This window comes from Lactuca serriola, chromosome 3 (genome assembly GCF_051521515.1).
Source record: "Lactuca serriola cultivar US96UC23 chromosome 3, Lser_US96UC23_V15, whole genome shotgun sequence".
NCBI classification, from domain to species: domain Eukaryota; kingdom Viridiplantae; phylum Streptophyta; class Magnoliopsida; order Asterales; family Asteraceae; genus Lactuca; species Lactuca serriola.
Window position 1 is genome coordinate 145575466 of NC_136410.1, and position 26744 is coordinate 145602209.

Here is a 26744-nt window from a genome sequence, read left to right on the forward strand (position 1 = left end):
AGATGTTAGTCCTCCTTCAATGCGACTCAACATCCCAAGCGCAGGACGGAATTTGTCAGCAAGATGGCGTCGAACTGAGATTGTTAGAATAGGATCGTGAGCCTCCAGTATGTTCGATAGAATGGCGTGTACGTCTGAGACACAGCTTTTGACGACAACCCTTTTAGAGCGAAGTTGATTGACCTCGTTGTTTGCGTGAGAAAGTTAGAGATTTTGGTTTTTAGCTGAGTAGTCTTGAGAGCAAGCTCATCCATAACTGAGTTCTCCATGTCTTGATCCACTTGAAGCTTCATGAAACGTTCACTGAGAGAGGATAAAAGGGCATCATTGTCCTTTTGAATATCTTGGCGAAGAGTGGCAAAGTTTTGCTTCTCAGCAACAAATGATTCTTCGAGTTTAGTGATTGAGTTGGTCACTTTAGAAGCGTTCAACTCAGCTGCTCCCTGTAAGGACTCAAGAAAAATGTTAGCATCTTGAATTCTTTTATCGACTTTTTCGGCCGCGTCTGTGAAAACTTTGGTTGAAGCTGCAATAGCTGTTGTGGCGTTAGAAATGGAAGCTTCATGATGCTTGACAAAGGAGTCAAGCATGCCCTGAATAACAGCTTCAGAATATGGATGATGAGAGGAGGAAGAGGCCATGAGAGTGTCAAGTTTAGCATTCAGCTCCTTGATGTGCTTTTTGGTAACTGGAGCATCATCATCTTCATCACTCTGAACTCGGTAGGGGCTGTAGTAGAAAGAATCGAATTCCATGTCTTCACCACCCAGGACAGTGTTGGTTTCGGTTGAATGTGTGGGATATAGTGGTTTGGTTGCTTCAGGGAGTGAAGACCGAACCCCCCTATCAGATACGTTGGTTGGAACTCCAGTGGTGGTTGCTGTTGTGGCTTTAGAAAATATAGGAGTAGGAGTGGGAATGGTAGAGGTGGGTTGTGATGTGATGACTGGGAAGGTTGTTGGTAAGGAAATAGGAATAGAAGCAGGTGGAGAAGAAGGTACTAGGGAGTGAACAGGTACCTCGGGTGTGGGTGACCTTGGTGGAGTATCACCACGAACCGAAAACTCCTCATTAGAGCTTTCACTCTCGGATGAAGTAGGAGTAGGTTGTTTGTTGCATGTAGGAAGATACTTAGAATCTGAATCACTAGAGGATTGAAGGATAAGACTCCGAGCTGGCTTTTTGTTTTTCTTCTGCTTAGGCTGGGAAGGAGCCGCTTTGACAGACTTGCGCTTCCGTGGATTTTCCCCTTAGCTGCTTTGTGACAACCCAAGTTGTTCCGTTACATTTCCCCGTTACCGTTAACGGAATATTCCACTGTATAAAAGTTCCATTAATTAGAGGGCGTCAATTTAATAAACATTCCATTTGTTTACATTTAATATGCCGTTAAGTCGTGATAAAAAGAAATAAAAACACATAACACCCATTTCCATTTATTTGGAAAATGTTAAGTTTTATTGTTACGACCACTAAATCGGGTGCGACCAAAAGCCCCGTTTAACGACAGTATTGGGTAAAATTCCACCGAGCCCCGACTGTGAAACCTATATAAGGGTGAGTGGAGTCCATTGGAGACTTTTTACACTCTCTCTCTATACTCTCTCTCTAGACCCGTTTTCGCCCTGAATCCGAAACCAAACGCTTCCAAATTGTAAGTCCGCTTACCCTAGCTTGTTCTAAACATTACTAGCTGTAGTTATAGCCCAAAAACCATTCAAGAAGGCATGGGATAAGGAGTTTACGTCCCAGGAACACTGTAGGGCCGTAAACCCCTAACATGGTGCCAAACATGCCTCTAAACTTGCCCTTAAGCTTGGAAATAACTTGAGGTATTAGCCTAGGAGTGTTTAAACATTAAAACTCATGGAATTAGGGGGTAAAAGTGAGTTTACGGCCCAAGCACATGCTTAGGCCGTAAACCCCTCAAAACCTTGTCAAAATGCCTCCTAAACACTCCCAAACCACACTAGGGCTTAACACATAAATTAAGGGCTTATTCCTTTGGGTGTTGATCACTTAAACACATCAAAATGAAGGATAAAAATGAGTTTACGGCCCAGGTCTATACCAAGGCCGTAAACTCCCCAAAACATGCCCAAAAAGTAGTTTTTGCCCCCCAAATGACCCTAGACTATTTCTATAAAATGCTAGGAAGGATTTAAGGACTTAATCACATGAAATGGAGGGGTAAAAAGGAGTTTACGGCCCAAGCAAGAGTCTAGGCCGTAAACTCGCCAAAACACATCCACATGTTAGATTTAAACCCCCAATATAGCATCACAATTCATTAGAAATTGCTAGAAAGGTATTAGAGGCTTGAAACTTCACAAAACACTAAGGGTGAGAGTTTACGGCCGTAAACTCCCTTAGGAGTGTCCCTAGGCTGTAAACTCCAAGTTAGTGCCCTTAGAAGCCTCAAACCCACTCATGCCTTTTGGGAAAAGTGCTTAGAATAATTCCATGATGCAAGTAGACGCCTTAAACACCCTAGAATCCATCACCATGAGTTTACGGCCGTAAACTCATGGTGAGAGGTCCCTGGGCCGTAAACTAGTTGATAAGGGTTTATTCTTGGAAGGTAAACTCCATTCCTTAGCCATACACACCCTTAAACGCTACCCGGGACACCCAAACACTTAGCCAAAGTGTTTTCCGCTCCTGTGAGCGCGTATATGTGCTTAATTAGTATTATATATGCTAATTGTATGTGAACATATGTTAAATAGGTCATTGTGTGTGATCGAGTCCTTGTGTGACACTGAACACCCAAACGACACTTTCGTCGGACCTACTTACACCAGGTGAGTTCATACCCCTGAATGAACCTTTTAAATGTTTTTACATGTTTTTTAGGGGGGAATACAAGTTAAACATGTCAGTTATCATATCAATCACATGTGATTGATAACCCGCATGCACAAGATTTTACCACTGTACACTCTTACTTCACTTGTTAGACACTCCTACTTCACGAGAATCACTTTTACTTGATACCCACTCAAGCATAGTTAGATGTATGTCTGTGCTTGTGTAGATGCATATAAATAATGGTTGAAGGACTTAGGAAGGTTTGTCCGCCCTATTTCCTTTTCTTCGTTGAGATGTGGTCTGGTGGGATCGGATGTCCATCCGAAGGTCATTTGATTCATTAGTTATATACTATGTATACAAGCTTAGGAATACGGGTTACTTTAGTCAGTTCAGTTAAGAGTCTCTAGCTCAAGTCTACACTTACATTAGAAACCCACTATTGGGAAGTCTCTACCTCTAGTTCAACACTTTCATTAGAAACCCACTATTTGGGATGCATCTTCAGGACACGGCCTTCTCCATCGTCTAGTTGGTAACCAGAGTCTCCTGTAGGGAGAGCGGACATTGTGTGTATAGATCTATACGGGATTGACACCCCCGCACCCTGACTGCTAGCTACAGTCCACGGCTCACCAAGCCAAGGGGTGACAAATGTCACATTATATAGACGCTTGTAGGGCGTCGGGTACTCTAGTGTCGGTTAGTATGGTTACGAGTATTCCGGGTTACCTTATAATTCTTTGGCCTTAAGGTAACGGTATTTCGCCAGCTATTTTACACTGTATGCCGGTAATTCATTTTCAGAGTCACACTGTTTCGACCTTACAAGACGTATCTTTGATTTGATACTGTCTGGGGTCTGTCTCCTCTGTTTTGACCCTACAAGACGTATCCTTCATCTGATGTTGTCTGGGGTCTATATCCACTGTATTCAAAGAATTCACTGTATTCACTATTTTAGACCTCGCCAGACGTATCTTTCATTTGATATTGTCTGTGGTCCATATTCATTGTATTGGACCTTACTAGTTGTACCTTGCATTTGGTACCTTCTGGGGTCTGTGTCTTCACTTGTTAGACTGAACCAGGCGTGTCGTTCGTTTGATACTTTCCTGGAGTCTATGGTTCCTTGCCTTAGTCAGCAGTCCTCACTGCTGAGGCATATGATATTCCCTGATGTCGTTTGCTTTCCTCAATAATCAAATTCAGTATTTTGATAATGATAGCAACTTAGGGAAAACTACTTTTTACCACACATCACTGCCAGTCTTGGTAGAAGGCTGCTTTATTTAAAGAAAATATAGGATTTTCTGGAAAGGACTCTAATACACTGAAATCTCTTAAACTATTACTTTATTAAGTTATTTGAATGAAATGTCACTAAATGCTTATGAACTCACCAGTATTTGTAAAAATGCTGATACTCGCTTTTCAAATAACTTGTATTCTCAGGTTAGCATTAGACAGGTACATCTCCGGAGCTGTTGATGAAGATAGCTTAGTACCATGCTGTATTTATTCTATTACTTGTATTACTTTGATACCTTGTAATGTAACCATGTAAAATTATTCTATTAATGCAATGTTTTGTTGTACTTTGATTACTATAATGCATGTGTTGTGATACTTGACATGACGTCATCCACCTGAGAACGTTTCCGCCGTTCCGGTTTTGGGGTGTGACAGATTGGTATCAGAGCATTGTTTATAGTGAGCTAAGTATATCAATTCATAAAAGATATACAACCTATAAACACAATGGGATAAAACACTCTGACCAAGAATTATACTTTAAAATATAACCATATTTTACCAAAGTATAATAACATCGAGAATCTAAACACTCGAACAAAAGTATCACAAGAAGAACAATAATAAAAGTCTTCGGATGTTGAACCCTACAGTCAAACCTGGGCAGTTATGTAATCGTAAGCTGGAATAAATGTAACCTGATCAACTACATTTATTCGAGATGCGATGAACGTGTGCTCGGGAGTGGTAGTGGTGTGCAACAGGTATGAAACTTACCAATTAGGATTGTTAGAGCCAAACATAAAGTTAAAATACTATAGGAGTATTTTAGAACGCTAAAAGATTCACACTAATCCCAGAAGTCATAACCAGAAGATAAGACTCAAACAAGAATTGAAATACCATCTGGGTATTTTGGAATCCATATGCAACCGTGCGTGAATAACTAAAAAGATCCCTATTGATATACCTACAACTACAGAGGGTGTACTCCCAAGGTTATATATAATAAGGATCCCATAGGCTAAGAATGTGTGGTTTCGCACAATCTCCTTTTCCTCGTTGGGATGTGGTTCTAGAGTAGTATCACATATTCGAAGGCCTATCGGATCTAAGCTATATATGATTTGTATACCCTGTGTAATCGTAGCAGGACTCGATATGGATCATACAGTGAAATGTTAATAATCTCTTAGGATTCTTTAGACATTTCCATTCTCGCGCGAACCCTGTAGAAAACCCTACCCACTTCAGTGCTTGACAGAAGAGTTGAATTCGACCCCGAGGAGGTTCATTGAGAAGATTTCCTGTTCGGAAATAGATGAACTGGGTCGAGACTATTGAATTCACCAGGTGTCTATATTCTTTTAGGGACATTCGGTGAGGAATTCGCCTAAACTTCGGAGATTCCCAGTCATCCATCATGAAGTGATGACACCCACAGTTGGAATCAGAAGGAAGGCGGAGTAGAAATTCAATATGTCCATACAAGAAGAGAACCCTAGGAAACTACCCGAAGGAAGCCAACGCCGATTTCAGTCAAACATACGAGGCAGACTGAGGGAGCCAGTACACGGAACCCGGAAATTGTCTTTTCCTCGTATTCGTCACGATAATTCACCCTTAAAATAATAAAATTTAATGAGTTAGTGGTTACACTACTCACGCTATGTGTTAGGTAAATCATCGTTTCCCGTTGCCAGATACACGATTGGGGCGGATCCCCGCACCTCTATTGAGAAAATTTTAGCCATCTGCCCTTGTGAGCCCCTCTTTCCGCAGTTTCGTTCCGAACTGTTCTCAAATCTCTCCAGGTCGGAGAGTGAAACCTTCTACAGTATAAAGGTAACTTAGTAGGAACGGATCGCATCTTATGGCCTTTTTCCGATACTCATACACTCACTTCGATTACCAGGACTACATCATAGGAATGTAGGTCGACACTCAGACAACCATAGGGATGTAGGCACGGGAAAAATTTATGCCTAGTACGTTCAGGACAGAAATGTCCAGGGTTAACTATCGTCTCTCATTATCTTGTATTCCCTTCCACGTAGGAAAAACCATGCCACCGAAGAAGCGTAACCAATCCACAAGCAAGAAAGCTGCTCTCTTATTCAATGAAGCTACGTTCCAAGCTGCAGTCTCAGCAGCCGTAGCAGCTGTCATGGCTCACCTGAATGCTAACACCGCCAATGTTAGCAAGGGCCCTGTCGGGATTTCCAATCCTGGCAATAGACAACAGCAACCAACACTTCCACACTCAGGTACCCAAGAACCTCCACTGAACCCACTAAAGAGAAAACTCAAGATAGAGGAGGGAAGTACCTCGGCTCAAGGACCTTCCGAAGGGCAACGAGCGGAGGCAGTCTATACCCCTGTCAATCCTTCCCTCCCGACTCCAAGAAGACCGTACCTAGGAGACCTTCCCCACTGCAGCAAGTGCAGCTACCATCATCATGGTGCCTGCCGGGAACTCTACTGTGCTAGGTGCCACATGTTGGGGCATACTGTTCGCGTTTGTAGAACCCCGGTTGAGTTCATTACATCAACCACCAATGTGGCGACCCGTACAGTTTGCCACCTATGTGGTAAAATGGGACACTTCAAGAAGGACTACCCAACTGAGGCGAAAGACAAAGACACAGAAGGAGCCTGACACTACTACCTAGGGAGAAGCGGCAAGGAAACTCGTTAGATTTTGCTACGTCTCTCGATCTCGGATAACTAAACTAAGAACAATAAAAGACTAATTCGAATGTAAATTCTTCCCAGTAAGGCGAAAGTCGCAGTACTGTTATAAAATTTAAAATTCATTAGGTAAAACTATAATGGCTAAACATATATGTTACGGCCATGTATATTTAAGATGGACAGACCTAGAGTGAGCGAATGCCGCCTCATTTCCTGTTCCTTGTTTGGTTGTGGATCTAGGGCGGGATCGCTCAGTCAACAGTCCTCCCCACCTTAAATATACATGACTAGTATATGTGAGGCGATTATTGAAATGCCTCGTGAGAATCCATTCATGAAAAGGTACTCCACTCAGAAACACTTAGAACTCTTTATAGTTCCGCGTCGACTCTATCGGTCCAAGTATCCGCGGTAGTGATACATAGGACGAAACCCCGAGACGCCTAGAACTTGTGTGCCTGTTCGGCACATGACTCTATCGATCTTCACTTTATATCAGGTCAAAGTGTGCAAACTTCGACGACCCTATCGATCATGGTTTGACTTCGTTCAACCATGTGTTCACCTTTAGTCCTGTGTAAAAGAACTTTCTCCGAAGCCATGTCGGCAAATAAAGGTTCTCCCGAACCTAAACCTAACACAAATAATCAAACATAATGCGATCCGTCAATCGTCCCTCTTAACTCAAACTTTCCGAAGTACCCAGGAGAGGGTACCGTACACTGTTGACCGACCCCTCGTAGTCAGATAAACACCAAAGCGAAAGGCACTGCAGATACTCTAAGAAGACGACCACCATCCGAAGCATACTCCGTAGAATCCCCCGGGAGACCCTTTGCACCTCGCACATCAGGTTCGTGAACCCAGAGAATAGAACTCATGAGGCTGACCACTATAACCAGGTATACTGCTGGCATCCATCAAGTATTGGTGGTTAAGCCAAGCATGAGCTCTACCGCGAACCTCTTCGCAAAACGCTTTCACCCTATTCCATAACATAGGAGACGGAGTCAAGAGAACCACTGCGGGATGAACTAGTAAAGTCCCGAGTGATGAAGACCCTATACCCACTAGATTTGACCTAGACCGAGAAAACGCAGAACCTTCAGAAGAGTAGTTGTAGTAGATGCTCGCACTACTCATGCACCGCGTCCACCCAGTTATAGACAAGTGGTGCTTATCATCCTCCACCCTCTCGCATGGAGGAATTCGTCGTCGCCCAGTAGATGATAAAATACATTCTCCGAAGTGAACACTAGGATACCGAGAACCACATGATAACCTTCGCGGCCAAGAATCCTCGATCAAGAGCGAAAGTAGTTGCGTTAAGCCTCATGACCCAGATCCCGAAGAGGATATAGACTTGACACCGGCATTGGTGTTAGTCGAGGGGTTATGCAGGAACATGCCCTTTCCACACTAGAATAAAACACAATCTTAGAGATTCATTGGACTATTCGGTGTTCCACGAATACCATCTCACGCAGAGATAGTAGAACCACCTCCCGAGATAGTCCAACACTCGTCTGGTGAAACCTTATATTCCCGACCTCCAGGGTTTCCGCATCTCAAGCTTCGTTAGTGCAGATTCCTTTTGCACAAGCTTGAGATAGACACTCTACAGCAAACCGATAACCATAGTCACGCAACCCACTCGACGATCTAGAAAGTCTCTATCAGCCAGTTGACGGAAAACACGAAACCAAAGATCACTCGAGATTTCTAAGAACCAACCTGAAGGACTACACACACAGTACGAGTGACAACGTTAGGAACTTCGAAATGGCGATCACGCCAGTGATGATCTTGCCATAGAAGTACGCTATGTTCTAAGTGCTGAAAAGCTCTACCCTTCCGAGAGCTTAGGACCATATGAGAATCCCCATGGAGACTTGGTCCAACCCTTTTCAGGCTGCCACTACCTTCGGATATACCACATGATTCACACCTGATCGATCCACTTCTTAGACTTGATATGTGATCTCCCGACAACACTCTTTGTGCCTCACTCATCTCGATAGAATCCATGAAGAACCCTAACCTCGTAGATACACCAGTTGGAAACCACTAGCTACACTAGACGGAATCCGCATCCCGTACGTGAGGGTCTGTTGGAATGACAACCACAGACCAGAGATCACATGGGAATGCAAGGACAACCGTATAGGAAGTACTCCCTTACCTCTACTTGGCCATTCATACCAACTTCCTTGCCTAGAACTGAATTTCGGGACGAAATTCCCTCTAACGGGGGGATGATGTGACAACCCAAGTTGTTCCGTTACATTTCCCCGTTACCGTTAACGAAATATTCCACTGTATAAAAGTTCCGTTAATTAGAGGGCGTCAATTTAATAAACATTCCATTTGTTTACATTTAATATGCCGTTAAGTCATGATAAAAAGAAATAAAAACACATAACACCCATTTCCATTTATTTGGAAAATGTTCAGTTTTATTGTTACGACCACTAAATCGGGTGCGACCAAAAGCCCCGTTTAACGGCAGTATCGGGTAAAATTCCACTGAGCCCCGACTGTGAAACCTATATAAGGGTGAGTGGAGTCCATTGGAGACTTTTTACACTCTCTCTCTATACTCTCTCTCTAGACCCGTTTTCGCCCCAAATCCGAAACCAAACGCTTCCAAATTGTAAGTCCGCTTACCCTAGCTTGTTCTAAACATTACTAGCTGTAGTTATAACCAAAAACCATTCAAGAAGGCACAGGATAAGGAGTTTACGGCCCAGGAACACTCTACGGCCGTAAACCCCTAAAATGGTGCCAAACATGCCTCTAAACTTGCCCTTAAGCTTGGAAATAAATTAAGGTATTAGCCTAGGAGTGTTTAAACATTAAAACTCATGGAATTAGGGGGTAAAAGTGAGTTTACGGCCCAAGCACATGCTTAGGCCGTAAACCCCTCAAAACCTTGTCAAAATGCCTCTAAAACACTCCCAAACCAGACTAGGGCTTAACACATAAATTAAGGGCTTATTCCTTTGGGTTTTGATCACTTAAACACATCAAAATGAAGGATAAAAATGAGTTTACGGCCCAGGTCTATACCAAGGACGTAAACTCCCCAAAACATGCCCAAAAAGTAGTTTTTGCCCCCCAAATGACCCTAGACTATTTCTATAAAATGCTAGGAAGGATTTAAGGACTTAATCACATGAAATGGAGGGGTAAAAAGGAGTTTACGGCCCAAGCAAGAGTCTAGGCCGTAAACTCCCCAAAACACATCCACATGTTAGATTTAAACCCCCAATATAGCATCACACTTCATTAGAAATTGCTAGAAAGGTATTAGAGGCTTGAAACTTCACAAAACAGTAAGGGTGAGAGTTTACGGCCGTAAACTCCCTTAGGAGTGTCCCTAGGCCGTAAACTCCAAGTTAGTGCCCTTTGAAGCCTCAAACCCACTCATGCCTTTTGGGAAAAGTGCTTAGAATAATTCCATGATGCAAGTAGACGCCTTAAACACCCTAGAATCCATCACCATGAGTTTACAGCCGTAAACTCATGGTGAGAGGTCCCTAGGCCGTAAACTAGTTGATAAGGGTTTATTCTTGGAAGGTAAACTCCATTCCTTAGCCATACACACCCTTAAACGCTACCCGGGACACCCAAACACTTAGCCAAAGTGTTTTCCGCTCCTGTGAGCGCGTATATGTGCTTAATTAGTATTATATATGCTAATTGTATGTGAACATATGTTAAATAGGTCATTGTGTGTGATCGAGTCCTTGCGTGACACTGAACACCCAAACGGCACTTTCGTCGGACCTACTTACACCAGGTGAGTTCATACCCCTGAATGAACCTTTTAAATGTTTTTACATGTTTTATAGGGGGGGAATACAAGTTAAACATGTCAGTTATCATATCAATCACATGTGATTGATAACCCGCATGCACAAGATTTTACCACTGTACACTGTTTTACCGAGTACGACACTATAAATGGCTTTCAAAAAGGGTTTTTCACTTGTTCAAGTTCTTACTTTTATTGCTTTATCAAAGTTTCATTTTCAAACTGCTTTATGAAAGATTCCCAAAGATTTCTAAGGGTTTTCACACTTATTTTACCAAAGAATACAAATGCGATTTTCCTGAGTATAAAGGTTTTTCCAAGGTTTTCATGTATACTTTTACTTGTTAGTTACTGTTGCTTCGCTTATACTTATTTTATACTCCTACTTTGTAACGCTTTCACTTATACCTGAAGTCACTTATACCTGATGACACTTATACTTATTCACACTCTTACTTAGTGATACGAGTCTACTTCGCTTATACTTGAGATCGACTCTACTTCACTTATACTCGATATGCTCTTACTTCACTTGTTGTCATCTCCACTTCGCGATACGCTTATACTTATTCGACACTTATACTTCACTTGCGACCGCTCTTACTTCACTTGTTAGACACTCCTACTTCACAAGAATCACTTTTACTTGATACCCACTCAAGCATAGTTAGATGTATGTCTGTGCTTGTGTAGATGCATATAAATAATGGTTCAAAGACTTAGGAAGGTTTGTCCGTCCTATTTCCTTTTCTTCGTTGAGATGTGGTCTGGTGCGATCGGATGTCCATCATTAGTTATATACTATGTATACAAGCTTAGGCATACGGGTTACTTCAGTCAGTTCAGTTAAGAGTCTCTACCTCAAGTCTACACTTACATTAGAAACCCACTATTGGGAAGTCTCTACCTCTAGTTCAGCACTTTCATTAGAAACCCACTATTTGGGATGCATCTTCAGGACACGACCTTCTCCGTCGTCTAGTTGGTAACCAGAGTCTCCTGTAGGGAGAGCGAACAATGTGTGTATAGATCTATACGGGATTGACACCCCCGCACCCTAACTGCTAGCTACAGTCCACGGCTCACCAAGCCAAGGGGTGACAAATGTCACATTATATAGACGCTTGTAGGGCGCCGGGTACTCTAGTGTCGGTTAGTATGGTTACGAGTATTCCGGGTTACCTTATAATTCTTTGGCCTTAAGGTAACGGTATTTCGCCAGCTATTTTACACTGTATGCCGGTAATTCATTTTCAGAGTCACACTGTTTCGACCTTACAAGACGTATCTTTGATTTGATACTGTCTGAGGTCTGTCTCCTCTGTTTTGACCCTACAAGACGTATCCTTCATCTGATGCTGTCTGGGGTCTATATCCACTGTATTCAAAGAATTCACTGTATTCACTGTGTTCACTGTTTTAGACCTCGCTAGACGTATCTTTCATTTGATATTGTCTGTGGTCCGTATTCATTGTATTGGACCTTACTAGTTGTACCTTGCATTTGGTACCTTCTGGGGTCTGTGTCTTCACTTGTTAGACTGAACCAGGCGTGTCGTTCGTTTGATACTTTCCTGGAGTCTATGGTTCCTTGCCTTAGTCAGCAGTCCTCACTGCTGAGGCATATGATATTCCATGATGTCGTTTGCTTTCCTCAATAATCAAATTCAGTATTTTGATAATGATAGCAACTTAGGGAAAACTACTTTTTACCACACATCACTGCCAGTCTTGGTAGAAGGTTGCTTTATTTAAAGAAAATATAGGATTTTCTGGAAAGGACTCTAATACACTGAAATCTCTTAAACTATTACTTTATTAAGTTATTTGAATGAAATGTCACTAAATGCTTATGAAGTCACCAGCATTTGTAAAAATGCTGATACTCACTTTTCAAATAACTTGTATTCTCAGGTTAGCATTAGACAGGTACATCCTCGGAGCTGTTGATGAAGATAGCTTAGTACCATGCTGTATTTATTCTATTACTTGTATTACTTTGATACCTTGTAATGTAACCATGTAAAATTATTCTATTAATGCAATGTTTTGTTGTACTTTGATTACTATAATGCATGTGTTGTGATACTTGACATGACATCATCCACCCCAGAACGTTTCCGTCGTTTCGGTTTTGGGGTGTGACATGCTTTGATAACCCTCACTTCCTTTTTCCTTTCTTGTTTCTTTCCCCTCTTTGTCGGCTTGTCTGCTTCCTCTATGGAGCGAATCATAATGAGTCCCTTGGGCCCGAAGCTAGAAGCTTCTTGTATTCTTGAAGGACATTACTTGCCTAAGACACACAGGCATACATGGCTTCTAGAATCGATCCAATGAAGAAAACCTTGGACAGATCAATGGCGATAATCTTTGTTGTGTGGAATGTTGTGATGGATGAGAGAAGTGAGTCCACCATGATTGGTACATGAAGACGATCTATCGCCCACATTGTGATAATCAACCAGTACCTGCCACACGAAATTTCAGAATGGCGAGAAGAGGAGTATAAACTCTGAACAAGCTGTTGCCATAGGACCGCCCCAAAGTCCAGATGTACCCCATTGTACAACCCATAAAGCATAGTCATAAATGACTTGCTTGCCCCATCTGATCCAGCGCTTCGCTCTGAGAAGCCCTTGAACAAGAGATTAAAGAGGCTGTTCTAGTGTGGGGGAAGGCATGATTTCTTGAACTTCGTGACAACGGTTAGGGTTTCAGTGTACCCCATTTAGTAGAGCATCAAGAATAGTTGACCAGTGGTGATGGAGTCAGGGTTTACCAGAGTGGGTTCGTGAGCAAGACCAATTAGGGCGCATAAGCGGTTCTTGGAAAGCGAGGTCTTCTCATTGTGAATGTCAAAGTGAATCCTCTCAGCAACCTTGTCATAGTAAATGGTTGAGTAGATGTGAGAGAGGCAAGAAATGGGGACAACTTCTACCTTTGTAAGAGCATTGACAAGTGGAGAGTATTTGAGGCATTCCACCACGTAAATTATGTAGAGTTCATAGATGAATGGTGTAAGGTCAATGATGATGTTTTGTTGAGGCCTGATGGTCAGAAGGTTGGAATGAATAGAGGTATCTTGAACAGAAGAGGATTCCGCCATGGATGAAGCTTGAGAAGAAGATGATGAATAGTGAGAGAAATCGCCTTTTGCTTCTAGAAGATTTGAGAGCAGTAAAAGAGTAAAGTTGATCATGAGAAACCCTTTATACGTAAGAGTATGAGAGAGAAAGATCCGCCTAAAATGTTGTCTTTTGTGAAACGGTTCCTGATGCGATGGGGAGTAGACAGTTGGCAAACCCCGATGATGATGCATGAGAGAGAAAAGACGTTTCACTTTTTACGTGCCTTTGCATATAAAGTACCTTTTTCAAATCGAAGAAACGATTGGATAACTACTGACTCATCCATTGTGCTTTATCTGAAATGTCACCAACATAAATAACATGAACCGTCGTCACCCTGATTATTTCGTTTAAGAACTATCATAACACCTTTACACCCCAAGCTATATGAAAAATAGCTCATACAAAATAGAACCAGACTTTTGGAAAATCAAAGATTTTCGTGCATAGCGTGTGAATGATAAGGAACTAAATCAAATTTTGTGGGACATTGTGATGTCGATTAAGACATAAAATAGTAGATCCCGGGCACGAATCTCTTTCTTTCAAGTCAAAAGAGACTTCAAAGTGTCTGTGTGCTTTCCTGTTAAAATACGATCAAGTACTTTTGACGAAGCAATGAAAGTCATCTTTTAGATATAAGGCTTGTAAGGGTGGCTTTTGCTTCAATTCAAGTTTCGGTTCTTGATATAAGACCAAAAGAGAATGAAGTACTTGTGAGACCAATGTGGCCTGTTGAACAAGTTTGTTTGATACGTATTTAGTGACTTCTCGAATTTTCAGTAAGAGATCTAAAAAAAAAAATTAAAATGCGATCCTTGGAGAAGAAACGTCTTGGTGATAAACAGTCTCAAAAAGGATCACTAAAAAAAAGATATTTCATTGGTGAAAGCTAGAACATAGTAAATGTTCACCGTCAATGCATTATGGCTAGTGAATTGTGGGTTTCACTTAGTACGTAGTGACATGAAACTAAGATCATTATCGCAGATGTTGTGTAACCATAAACCTCAGTGGTAAGTGCTGAGAGTCTCAAGGGTTACAATGATAATGTGAAGTGAGATGGAGAAGAATAGTATAGGTGGTTAAGGAGCCAAATGTACCTCTGCTATAAGAGATGACCAAGCAGAAAACTCTAAGCTCAATATGAGAAGAGTAAGGTAGCTCATGTTTAGAGTGAAAGTAACAGCCTAATTGGGAAAACATGATTTGTATATATCACATTATTAAGGCTTCACTCAAAATCTTTTAGAGGCTTCGGTCGACATGCAGCAGCATGCATCTAGGGACACTTAACTAATTCATAGAAAAGAATTTATACTTGCTTCAGCTTCATCATCGAGAGTAATTTTTATACATAGAAAAACAAGAGTAAAGTGAAATAAAAGGAAAAATATTTTTGTTTTTTGTGAGAAATTTCTAAAGAAAAAGAAATAAAAACAAAAAAAAAATTATATTTGGATTTTAAGAAAAGAAAAATAAAATAAAATAAAATAATCGAAAAGAAAAACATAAAGAGTGTACAAAAGAATATAACCAAATATCCTTTTGAGAAATATAAAGCAAACTGAGTTCAGTAGGACCGAACCCGAAATAGACCGACCGTTCTCTCTATTTCGCTTCTAACCTTTAATGAAGCGAATGTGATTTTGGTACTGATTCAGCTTCCATCATTCCTAGGCATTGTAGGATCTTATTCAAACTTGTTTCAGGTAAGGCCTTAGTGAATATATCTGCTAATTGATCAGTGGTTCTAACGAAATGAATCTCTACGTTACCATCTTCCACATTATCTTTGATAAAGTGATACCGTAGTGCTATGTGCTTTGTCTTTGAGTGTTACACTGGGTTATGACAAATCCTAATTGCACTTTATGAGTCGCAATATAGTGGGATTTTCTTCATGTTCAGCCCAAAGTCTCTAAGCTGACTTTCTATCCAAACGACCTGAGATGTGCATGATGCTTCGGCTATATATTTAACTTCGGCTGTAGAGAGAGAAACACAAGTTTGTTTCTTTGATTGCTAGCTTACTAATTTGCCATCAAGAAATTGGCATCCTCCAGTAGCGCTTTTACGATCCAATCCACAACCCCCTAGGTCAACATCTGAGAATGCTTGGACAAAAAATCCTAAGTTGGTTGGATTCCATAGACCGAGAGAGGAGGTTCGCTTCAGATAACGAAAGATGTTCTTCACTGCCAGCATGTAAGGTTCACATGGGTTGGCTTGAAATCGAGCACAATAGCAGACTGAGAACATAATGTCCGGCCTGCTGGCTGTAAGATACATCAGTGACCTAATCATCTGACGATAAAGCATCATGTCATCAGTCAGTTTGTCTAATGATAGTGTCAGCTTGGTGCCAAACACCATAGGAAACTTCATGCTTGAATCGCCCAACATCCCAAACTTGGAAAGTAATGTCTTTGTGTATGCCTCCTGATTGATAAAAATGCCTTCGGGTCCCTGTCTAATATTTAAGCCAAGGAAAAAGTTAATCCGACCCATTGAGCTCATCTCAAATTTAGTTTCCATCACCTTCCTGAATTAAGCTATTAGGCTGGGATTCATGGAGCCAAAGATGATGTCATCAACATAAATTCGGACTATCATAAGGTGGTTACCCTCTCTCTTATGAAAGAAGGTTGGGTCAAACGAACCTTGTATAAATTTGGACATTTTTGAGAACCGAGTAAGAGTTTCATACCATGCTCTGGGAGCCTGCTTCAGGCCATATACTGCTTTGTCCAGAATGTAGCAGCGATCTGGATACTTATCGTTTACGAAACCTGGAGGTTGCTCTACATACACAGTTTCTTCAAGTTCTCCATTGAGAAAGGCACACTTCACGTCCATTTTATAGACTTCAAAATTCTTGTGTGCAACATAAGCAAGAAAGATTCGAACCGACTCTAATCTTGCAACTGGAGCGAAGGTCTCTTCATAATCTATACCTTCTTCTTGATAATATCCTTTCACAACCAACCGAGCCTTGTTGTGAATCACATTCGCTTCCTTGTCCATCTTATTCCTGAATACCCATTTGAGACCGACGACCGAAGCATCCGTTGGAGTTGCAATTAGTCGCCACACTTTGTTTCTTTCAAACTCGTTCAACTCATCTTTAATGGCTTGAACCCAATCGGAATGATCAAGAGCTGTATTTACTGTCTTTGGTTCAACTTTTTAGACGAAAGAGTTGAGCATGCAAAATTCTACTTGTGAGAATAATGCAGCTTGCTTTGCTTTTAGATGTGATCGAGTTAAAACCTTTTTAGAAGATTCTCCAATGATTTGACTTTGAGGATGATCATTAGTCCATTTAATGAGAGGAGAGTAATTTGGATCACAAGAGGGATCCAGTTCTGCATTGATTTCTTCTTCAAATTCTGATTGTGTATCATCCTCATTAGCATTTGTATTCTCCCCCTCGAATGATGACATGAGTTCAATTTCTGGATCAGAATGTTCCCCTTCGATTGGACTTACGATTGAACTTGATGATGATAATGATGGATTCTCCCCCTGGAATGATGAACCTTGATTATTTGGTAGAGACGAACCCTCCCCTGGGTATAAGGACTATCACCTGATGGTTCGCTTGACTCTGGCCTTTCTGTTGCCTTCGGTTGTTCATCTGCCGTCTTCTTTGCGGCATCGTCAACAATTTGCTTCAAATTGTCGACTCGGTTATCTTTAGCCTTGGATTCAGAATCAATAGCTTTTTCTGGTTCGTCGAAGTGTAGCATATATTGCTCGAAAAGATTTGAAATCGGCACTGTGACTTGACCAGACTTTGGAAAGATTTCCTGCATTGCATCTTCAGTTGTCTTCAACTTCTTGACATAACTGTCATCGAAAGTGACACAGTATGTTTCTTCAATCTTCTTTGAACGTTTATTCATAACTCTATATGCCTTTGAGTTCAAGGAGTAGCCCAAAAAGATCTTTTCATTGGCCTTAGCATCAAACTTGTTTCGATTCTCCTTTGAGTTGAAGATGAAGCATCTTGAACCGAACACGTAGAAGAACTTCACATTAGGCTTGCGGTTGTTCAAGATCTCATAAGGAGTGATTGACAAGCACTTGTTCAGATACGATATGTTCTATGTGTAACAAGAAGCAGCAATAACATCAGCCCATGAATATAAAGGCAAGGAAGTGAAACTCAGCATAGTTCGAGCCGCTTCGCATAGAGAACGATTTCATCTTTCAACGATTCCATTCTGTTGTGGAGTATATGGAGCATAAAAATTGTGAGTTGTTCCCTTGTCAACTAGAAAATCTTTAAAATCCTTGTTCTTGAAATCCAAACCATTGTCGCTTCACACATTACGAACCACTTTTCGTGGTTCAACCTCTACTTGCTGTATGAAGAGTTTGAGCTTGGGAGTTGCCTCTAATCTTTGCTTCAAGAAAAATACCCATGTGAAGTGAGAGAAATCGTCTTCGATAACAAGTATGTACTTGTTTCCACCAATGCTTTTGATAGAGGAAGGACCACATAGATCGATATGCAGTAGCTCTAGCGGTTCTATCACCTTTCTGTTGATAATAGAAGGATTACTCTGTCAAATTTGCTTTCCCATTTCAAAGGCTGCACATAGATGTTCTTTATCGAATTTGAGAACTGGAAGACCTCGAACATGATCTCCAAGTACCAGCTTGTTGATCTCTTTGAAATTGAGATGAGAGAGCCTTCGATGCCATAACCAGCTTTCGTTTGAGTGTGCCTTCGTTAGCAAGCAAACAACTGGTTTCCCTTGAATTAGATTGAGATTTAAAGGGTAAATTTATCCCTTTCACTTTGACTTCAGCAGAATATTATTTGACTTCTTTTCGACAATCTCTAAGCCTTGGTCATCAAAGGAGACCTTCAATCCGGTGCCAACCACCACCTGTGAGACACTGATGAGGTTGTGCTGCAATCCTTCAACGTATGCTACCTTTCTGATCGAGAAGTCTCCATTTGTAATCATTCCATAGCCTTTGATAGTTCCAAATGAATTATTGCCATATTTCACCATTCCACCATCCTTGAGAGACCGAAACTCCCTCAGTTCTTCCCTCCTTCCTGTCATTTGACGCGAACAACCACTATCAATGTACGATTCTTTGTCGAACTGCTCGTCACGAATAACCTGCAAAATATCAAGCAGATTTAGGAACCCAAACTTTCTTGGGTCCTTGTGAGCCTTTTACAGGACAGGGAATAGTAAGAGAAACATCAACCAGATAAGTTCTTTTTATTAGAGTTGTTTCATCTTTTCTTTTTATTGTAAAAGCTTTGATTTTTTTTTTGACTTGGACTCATTTGATTTAGACGTAGGATTTGTGGTTTTGACGTTTGCATGCTTTTGAGTCTCTTTCGGGCGTCTATCATCTTCTGAAAAGAGCTTTCCTTTCCCATTTGAAACTTTAGAAGAATGAGAATTAGAATAAGAATGAGAAGAATAAGGTTTAGAAGCAAGATTAGATTGTCGATTATTGCTCTTCCTTGGTTGAGAATAAAACTTTCTTCCCTTCAGTTCTTCTGATAATTGGATCTTGGACCGAATCCATCCTTTCGGTTGTTTACTTGTAGAGGACCGAAAGCGTCCTTTTGGGTGCTTACATGTTGAGGACTGAAACCTTCCTTCGGTTTCTTACATGTTGGGGACCGAAACCTTCCTTTCAGTTGTTATTGCCATGAGGACCGAAGTTACTGTTTCAGTTGTGGAACACCTGATGCCTGAAAATCTCCTTTCGGTTGGCTCTTGGTTCTCCTCGTCACTTATTTGTCTTTACATACCTAACATAATGAAGATTATGGGATCACCAAAACTTTTTTCTTTCTGAGAGATTCTTCTTGTATCTCAGGTTACGTTGGTGCTTTCGTTCTACCACCTGTTTTGGATTTTTGTGAATATTGGTCTTTTTCTTTGGTACTTGAGTATGACTTTCGCTCTTTGACGAACATGTCTCACTAGATGGCATCACTGGTTCACCTGAAGATGTTTTGGTGCCACTTGTACTTGGCACATCATATCGTGTAGGTTCATTAAGTGGTTCTGCCACATACCTACTCTCCACTCTCCATGATGTTTTCTGAGATAGAGCTTCTGTTTCTTCAGTGTTATCTATCGGTGCTGACCAGAAAAACTCATCACATCCATTAGCATTATCTTTTTCTACCAATGCTATCAGTTCGGCTGTTTGTTGTGGTGTGACTCCTTGAACTGTGTAAACTTGATTTGGAGTGGTTTGAACCTTTTGATATACAACAACTTTTGCCTTGAGGACTTTGGTCTTGTCTGTTGATGAGCGGGCGAACTCAACAGAGTTTTCAAAAATGAGATTTTTACTTGTTTCGGGTTTGCTATTGACAAATTCTGAACAGTCCACCACATCCTCTATAGAGATTTCTCTCATGTCATCATCGTCATTAAGTTTAGATGCATTTTCAACATCAATTTTATTTTCTAAACTTAATTTGGCATTCAACGAGTCAAATTTATGTACAATTTCGGTTCTTAGTTTCAGTTTATCGTTTTCATCCAACAAATTTTTGAGCATGTCCTTATGGTCTTTTGGCTTTATGTAGGACTCTATTTTTGTCAAGACCAATTTTGTCGGCAGGAGATATTTCATAAGAAGATACAACATTTTCACAGTTGTAAGCTTCAACATCGACTTCATCCTCCTTCAACTCAAGGAAGGGTAAAATCATGCTATGTATCTTCTTACCTATTTCACAATCGAGATGTAACTGAGTGATATTAAAATATAATCTTTTCGCAATTAAAGAAAAAACGTTTCGTTGTTTTAAAAGCTTAAGATTGTCTCGTTGCAAATAAATTGACTCATCCTTAGATCTAATTAATTCCTTCTCCTTCTGCTCAATCCAGATTCTCCTCTCCTCACTCTTCGACGATATCATGCTAATCTAATCAGTCAGGTTAGAGTTTGTGACACGAGTTTGGGTAAGACTACTAATTAAACTAGAAAATTTAGATTTTAGTCCATTTAGTTCCTTTTCATAGTTAGTAATATGAATTTTCAGAGAAATGAGAATATTTTGTACCTTCTTGATCAACTCATCACATTCGTTGATCTGTGCACTGACAGGTTTCACAGCGAAACATCTGTCCTCTTGCACTTTCTCGTCATCCAGTCCACTATCTGTTGTGTATCCTCGCATCTGTGACACACCTTCTGTTACCATCAAACATCTTCCCTCAACCTTTTCTTCTTTTACCAGCAGAGCCATGCCATGAGTGGGCTTTCTTACTTCTTCATCCTCTGAATCTGTGGACCACACCTACACCCTACGAATTCATCATTATCACCTGTATCCTGTACAATCAAAGCATTCATAGTGTTATAGTTAGCTGCTGATTTCTTTTTCTTGATCTCCTCCAATCGTCTCAGGAGGTTCGCTTCCTCATTGTCTTCATCAACTCTTTTAGATTTCTTCTTCAGTATGCAGTCTTTGGCAAAGTGATTCTTGCCTCCACAATAATGGCAATCAAAACTTGAATCACCACCAATCTTCGTTTCGTTCTTCGTTTCTTCAGAATTTGAACCCATCTTCGGTTCCTCCTTTACTTTTTCAGAACTATAACTTCCCTGCCAGTTTCGGTTCTTGTTGGCAGGGAACTTCTTTTGATAAACTTTCATGGATTGGAAACCATCAGGGCATACTCTACACCAGTTAGATCATAGTCAGCAAGATCTAATTCTTCTTCTTCTTCAACAACACTTTTTCCTTTGGAGATAAGAGCTAACGAACCCAAGCTGGAAACCACATTCGTTTCCTTTGTCACCGCACTTTCATGGGTTTGCCAGAGAATAGGATTTGAATTGTCCGTGTGCCTTTACTGTAGACACAACTGCCATCCATTCGGGTCCGAGACCATTCATGAAGGTAACCTTCTGCTCAATAACCTTCCTTTCGATCCCCTGCTTTATCATCTTACTAAGAAGATGATTAAATCGATCAAAATCCTGGATAAGTTTCTCTTCGGGCTTTTGTTTGAAATCACCAAATTCAGACTGTAACAAAGTTTGAATCGAATGTTCTAGATCTTCATCAGTAGAATACAATTCCTTTAACCTATCCCATATCTCTTTCGCTGTAGCACATGAACTCACCAATCGAAACATGTCTGATTGTAAAGCAAACCTACTCAGTCTTAAGGCTTAAATGTTGCACTGAAACTTCTCTTTCTCGTCTTGAGGAATGTCTTTCACATCATTCACAAGCTGATTGTACTCCTTTTGAGTTTTGACAATTTTTGAAGTGCTTGACTGAGCAAACGGACCAACTGTGATTGCTTCCCAGATAAAATACCCATTATCTTCTGAACTGATTACATAATCTTCGAAGTGGTGCTTCCAGATTTCATAATCCTAAGTATATAGGATTGAAATCCTTGTTGTTGATCCAATACTGTTAGAGATGTTGATTGGATTGGATTGTGAATCGTCCATAGACATTGTGATGATGTTTGATCGATAACCTGTTTAAGATCAGACTTGTAATTTATCGTTAGGGAAAGATAAACAATTAATGAGATACGCCAATGAGGAATGACAGCTCAATTAATATCAATCAATGCGGAAAACCCTAATAACTTCTTCAACAGAAGAGATGTGTATGAATTACACAACCTGCTACTCTGATACCAATTGATGAGATAAAATCTCTAGATCGAGATCTTTCATAGGTAAATCAATGAAGAACAAATAACAGAATCAAATAAGACAATGAACACAATATGGAATCAATATAATGCTTATGATTCAAATGTAGTCACGCCTCAGCTGAGCTCGATTAAGAACTTCCACTGTAGAGGCGAGCTAGGGTTTACAATACTATAATGACAATAATCAAAAGCGTTTTTTTTCACAAAGGATGCATGCATGCATCTTAAATACTAAAACCCTAGAATAAAATAATGCGTGGTTGGATACGCCCAAACCGGTTACAAAACTGGGCCAAAAGGAACGAGCCCAAGACACAACATCATGATCCCAACAGTTTGTAACACAAGTTTCCTTGTGTTATACTTGTATTCCCCCCTATAAAACATATGAAGAGTTTGGAAAAGTGTAGGGTATGAACTCACTTGATAAGTGCTGAATCGGGCAGCGTTTCGTTTCTAGGAATGATCTTTCTTGACGTAACCGTGGGTTTCTGGTGAAGGAGTGAGATTCACGCGGGCAGCACTTTGACTGGAAAGAAGTTAGTTTCTCGAGAAATTTGGGGTGTTGGGACTTGTTTCGTGTGTTAGGGGTGTTACCGGGGGTTGGGGGTGGTTTAGAGGGGCTTAACAGTGTGTAGAAGTCGAAGCAATGATGGATTTCAGCAACCAAAGTCGGAAGGCTTCGATTTCTATATATAGCCTAATTTCGACTCTCACGTCGTGAGTTTTGCATAAACTCACGTCATGAGTTTGGTCCTTATCTGCTCATCGCTTGCGTCATCTGTCCACTTGCTTCGGAAGGGTCAATGAAATTGTTCACGTCGTGAACTCTGCACTCACGACGTGAATACTGACATGTGTCGAACTTTGTGCCCCGAACTTCATAAATTAATATCTTCTGCATACGAGTTCCATTTTTGACGCTCTTTATATCCACGCGTAGGTGAGATTCTGCTTTACAACTTTTGTTTAGATTCCGTTGGCTAATTTTGAATTTATTTATAATATTATATCTTTTACAGGTCGGGACAGGAAAATTCCGTTAAAAATTCATAACTCTTTCATCTGACATCCATTTTCGTCTGTCTTTTTACCGTTGTACTACTATTGTCGAGATCTTCAATTCTTGTTTAGGTTGTGTCGGCTAAAAGTCGCTCTATCTCTATTTCGGGTTTTCAACTGTCTACTGCTATATCCGAAACTTAGAAAAATCATAACTTCCTCATATGAAGTCAGATTTGGACGTTCTTTCTATGTATGTTTATGGTTTAATGATATCTACGACTTTTATTTAGACACCTAAGGCTAAAAGGTATTTTATTGACATTTTGCGTTTTACGCTTAACATTGTTTTACCGGTATTGTCAAGGATCGTCGATTGGTCATAACTTCTTGATTATAACTTGAATTTTAGCGTTCTCTATATTTTTGGAAACCTAGTTATGATCTCTACTACTTTATTTATCCCAATTGATATTATAGAACAATTTATTTTTGACCTAAATTTTCCTGGTGTTACACTTACCTCCTTAACCACACTCTTCTTCCAAAGGACAAGCATGCTAGTTTGTGTGTTTGACTCAATTTGAAGGCATGGTGCATTTCTTGGACATAAGAGCTTGCTAATGCTATAAAATGAGATCTTAGGTTGTCATTCTCTTCACCTATTCACCATCCAATAATATCATTTACCCCTATCCATTCTTCCCTCTCTTCTTGGTTTGAAACCCACCGCCGAGAACCACAATAAACCGTCACCCCCTCCCTTGTTCCTCCCATTTCTGACGAACAACCACCACCACCATTGTTCCATTTTTCTTTGCTTCACTTTGTGGTGATTAGATGAGCTAGGCTAGAGTTCTTGTTGTTTTGTGGAGTTTATTTCAAGTTCATAACAGCCCCAGTTTAGGATCATCTCCAGATTGGTGCTATCTCGATGTGTTTCCCGAACACAATCACATCCTCATGTCTAAACTAAATTCACACATTTAAGGTGAGTGCTTACGACCCGTTTTTTTAAAGCTTTTATATTTTGGGGGACAATACACGCTAAATGATTGCTATTTCGATGATATAAAATATTATTTAAGTAAAAATGTAAACATATATATATATATATATATATATATATATATATATATCATATTTTTACACCAAAATTACGGTCTGTTCAACACACGTTTTGCCCCTATTTAACATTATGGTTTGCAAAACTATATCATATTCAAGTAGCTCAGATCGATACCTTTCTAGGGACTAGTCTGTAAAACTATATCATATTCAAGTAGCTCAGATCGATACAATTTATTACGATTTTTGCAAAACTGCATATCATGTCAGACCAGTTTGTAAGAACAACAATATTAACCATAATTAGGATAAATATCATGATAGGGCAAAAATTAGGGACAAATTAAACTTAATTCCTATGCCTTAAGAGTTAACGGATCCTAATTCCGACTCCCGATGACTTTTGTATATTTTTTCTAAAACAAGGACAAAATCATTATTCTAGATTAATTTTCCTGTTTTGTCTTACAAATCATATCAAGTTTATAAAATGTTATTTCATCAAGTAACATGTTATTTACAAATAAACAAATAAAAACATGTTCTACAGATATATTTTAGTGGTTATAAATATTTTACAACTACTAAAAATAATATATCTTCCTATTACTAAAGTGCTATGATTTTATGTGTCAAAATGCATGCCATAAAAGGGTGTCATTAGTGGATATCATCATTGTAGTTTCAACTTTTATATATATATATATATATATATATATATATATATATATATATATATATATATATATATACACACACACACACACACAATAAAACTTATATCTTAGATTTTACACGTACTTATGTACACTCCTATAAGATTTTTCACCTATTTAAACGAATAGCATACATTGTTATGCTTATAGATATTGAACTTATTCGGATTTTATCTTTACAACTATATCTATATATCTTAGTTAATGAATTATATAGTCAAACTTTATGGTATAACTTTATCCATATATCCGTATAACTTTATCCATATATCTAGTCACATAGCTCGAGTACATGACTCACTATATATAAACATTAACTAGAATCTCTTTCTTTCTTTCTTTCTTTCTTTCTTTCTTTCTCTCTCTCTCTCTCTCTCTCTCTCTCTCTCTCTCTGTCTCACTACAAATCCATGGATTTGGTTTCTCTCAAAATAGTTTAAAGTATGGATTTACTTACGCAAAAGACATCTTTTGGTTTTCAATGGTTATTCGAAGACTCATTACAAACACAATTTTAAGTATGGTTTTACTCACAAAGAAAATACTTTTTAGACTTTTTAAAAGTATCACTGCTGTTAGCAGAAAAGCTATAACTCTCACCAACCTTGGGTGGACCCTCAAAACTACATGTATTGTTAAGGAATCAGTAATCAAGAAATTCATACGATGGATTAGTCATGGATTTCAAGCTATCTAGTTTACTAGTTTTGTTATGTCTGCCTATTTGTTTAAGGCAATTCATGTACTATACTATAAGCTGTAAGAACCATGTATGAAAACATCAAGACGAAATACAAATATTGGTTTTTTTATTTTTTTACTTGTGCTATATATTCAGTTTACATGTGATCCATAAACTATGGCGAACAACCTGACATGTATTGTCGCTTCTGGCGGGGGTGTGACATATTGTTATCAGAGCTAAATTGGTTATAGAGAAATCGTATCCTCGAAATAGGAATAAAACTATAGCAACACACTACTAATAAAAGTATTATTATTAATTACACAACTTCCCAACAATTTACTGGAGAAGTAACTGGTTTGAAGGGCCGCTTCGGTTGCTGGATTTCAAAAATGCTATATGTTAAAGTGATCCTGCCCTCGGGAGCTTCTTGTTAGGCCCTCATCCATACTTGGTAGTTTTGGATTACAAAATAATAACTAATAATACTAAAAACCTCACCGAATCAACCCTTTAGTTTAAATGCCTCAACTAAGGTTAGTACCGTACATAAGCCATACCACAAATAAACCTAGAACATGCGCCTATGTTATTTATGGATGGTCCGGTGCACAACCAACCTTGAGCAAGGAGTTTGACAGACTACAATGGTTGAGAGTTTTTGAGATTGATGGTTGAGAGTTATTTATTGATGGTCCGGTGCACAACCAACCTAGTACATTAGAAACCTTATATCAGCCCCAAGAAAAAAAACATATACATTTTAAATACATAAAAATATCAGTTAATGTTCATATTTTCCTAGTTCGCCTAAAACTGAAGAAGAACAAAGAACCAATAGCTTCGCTACCGTCGTAGCAGAGGAACACATAGTTCACC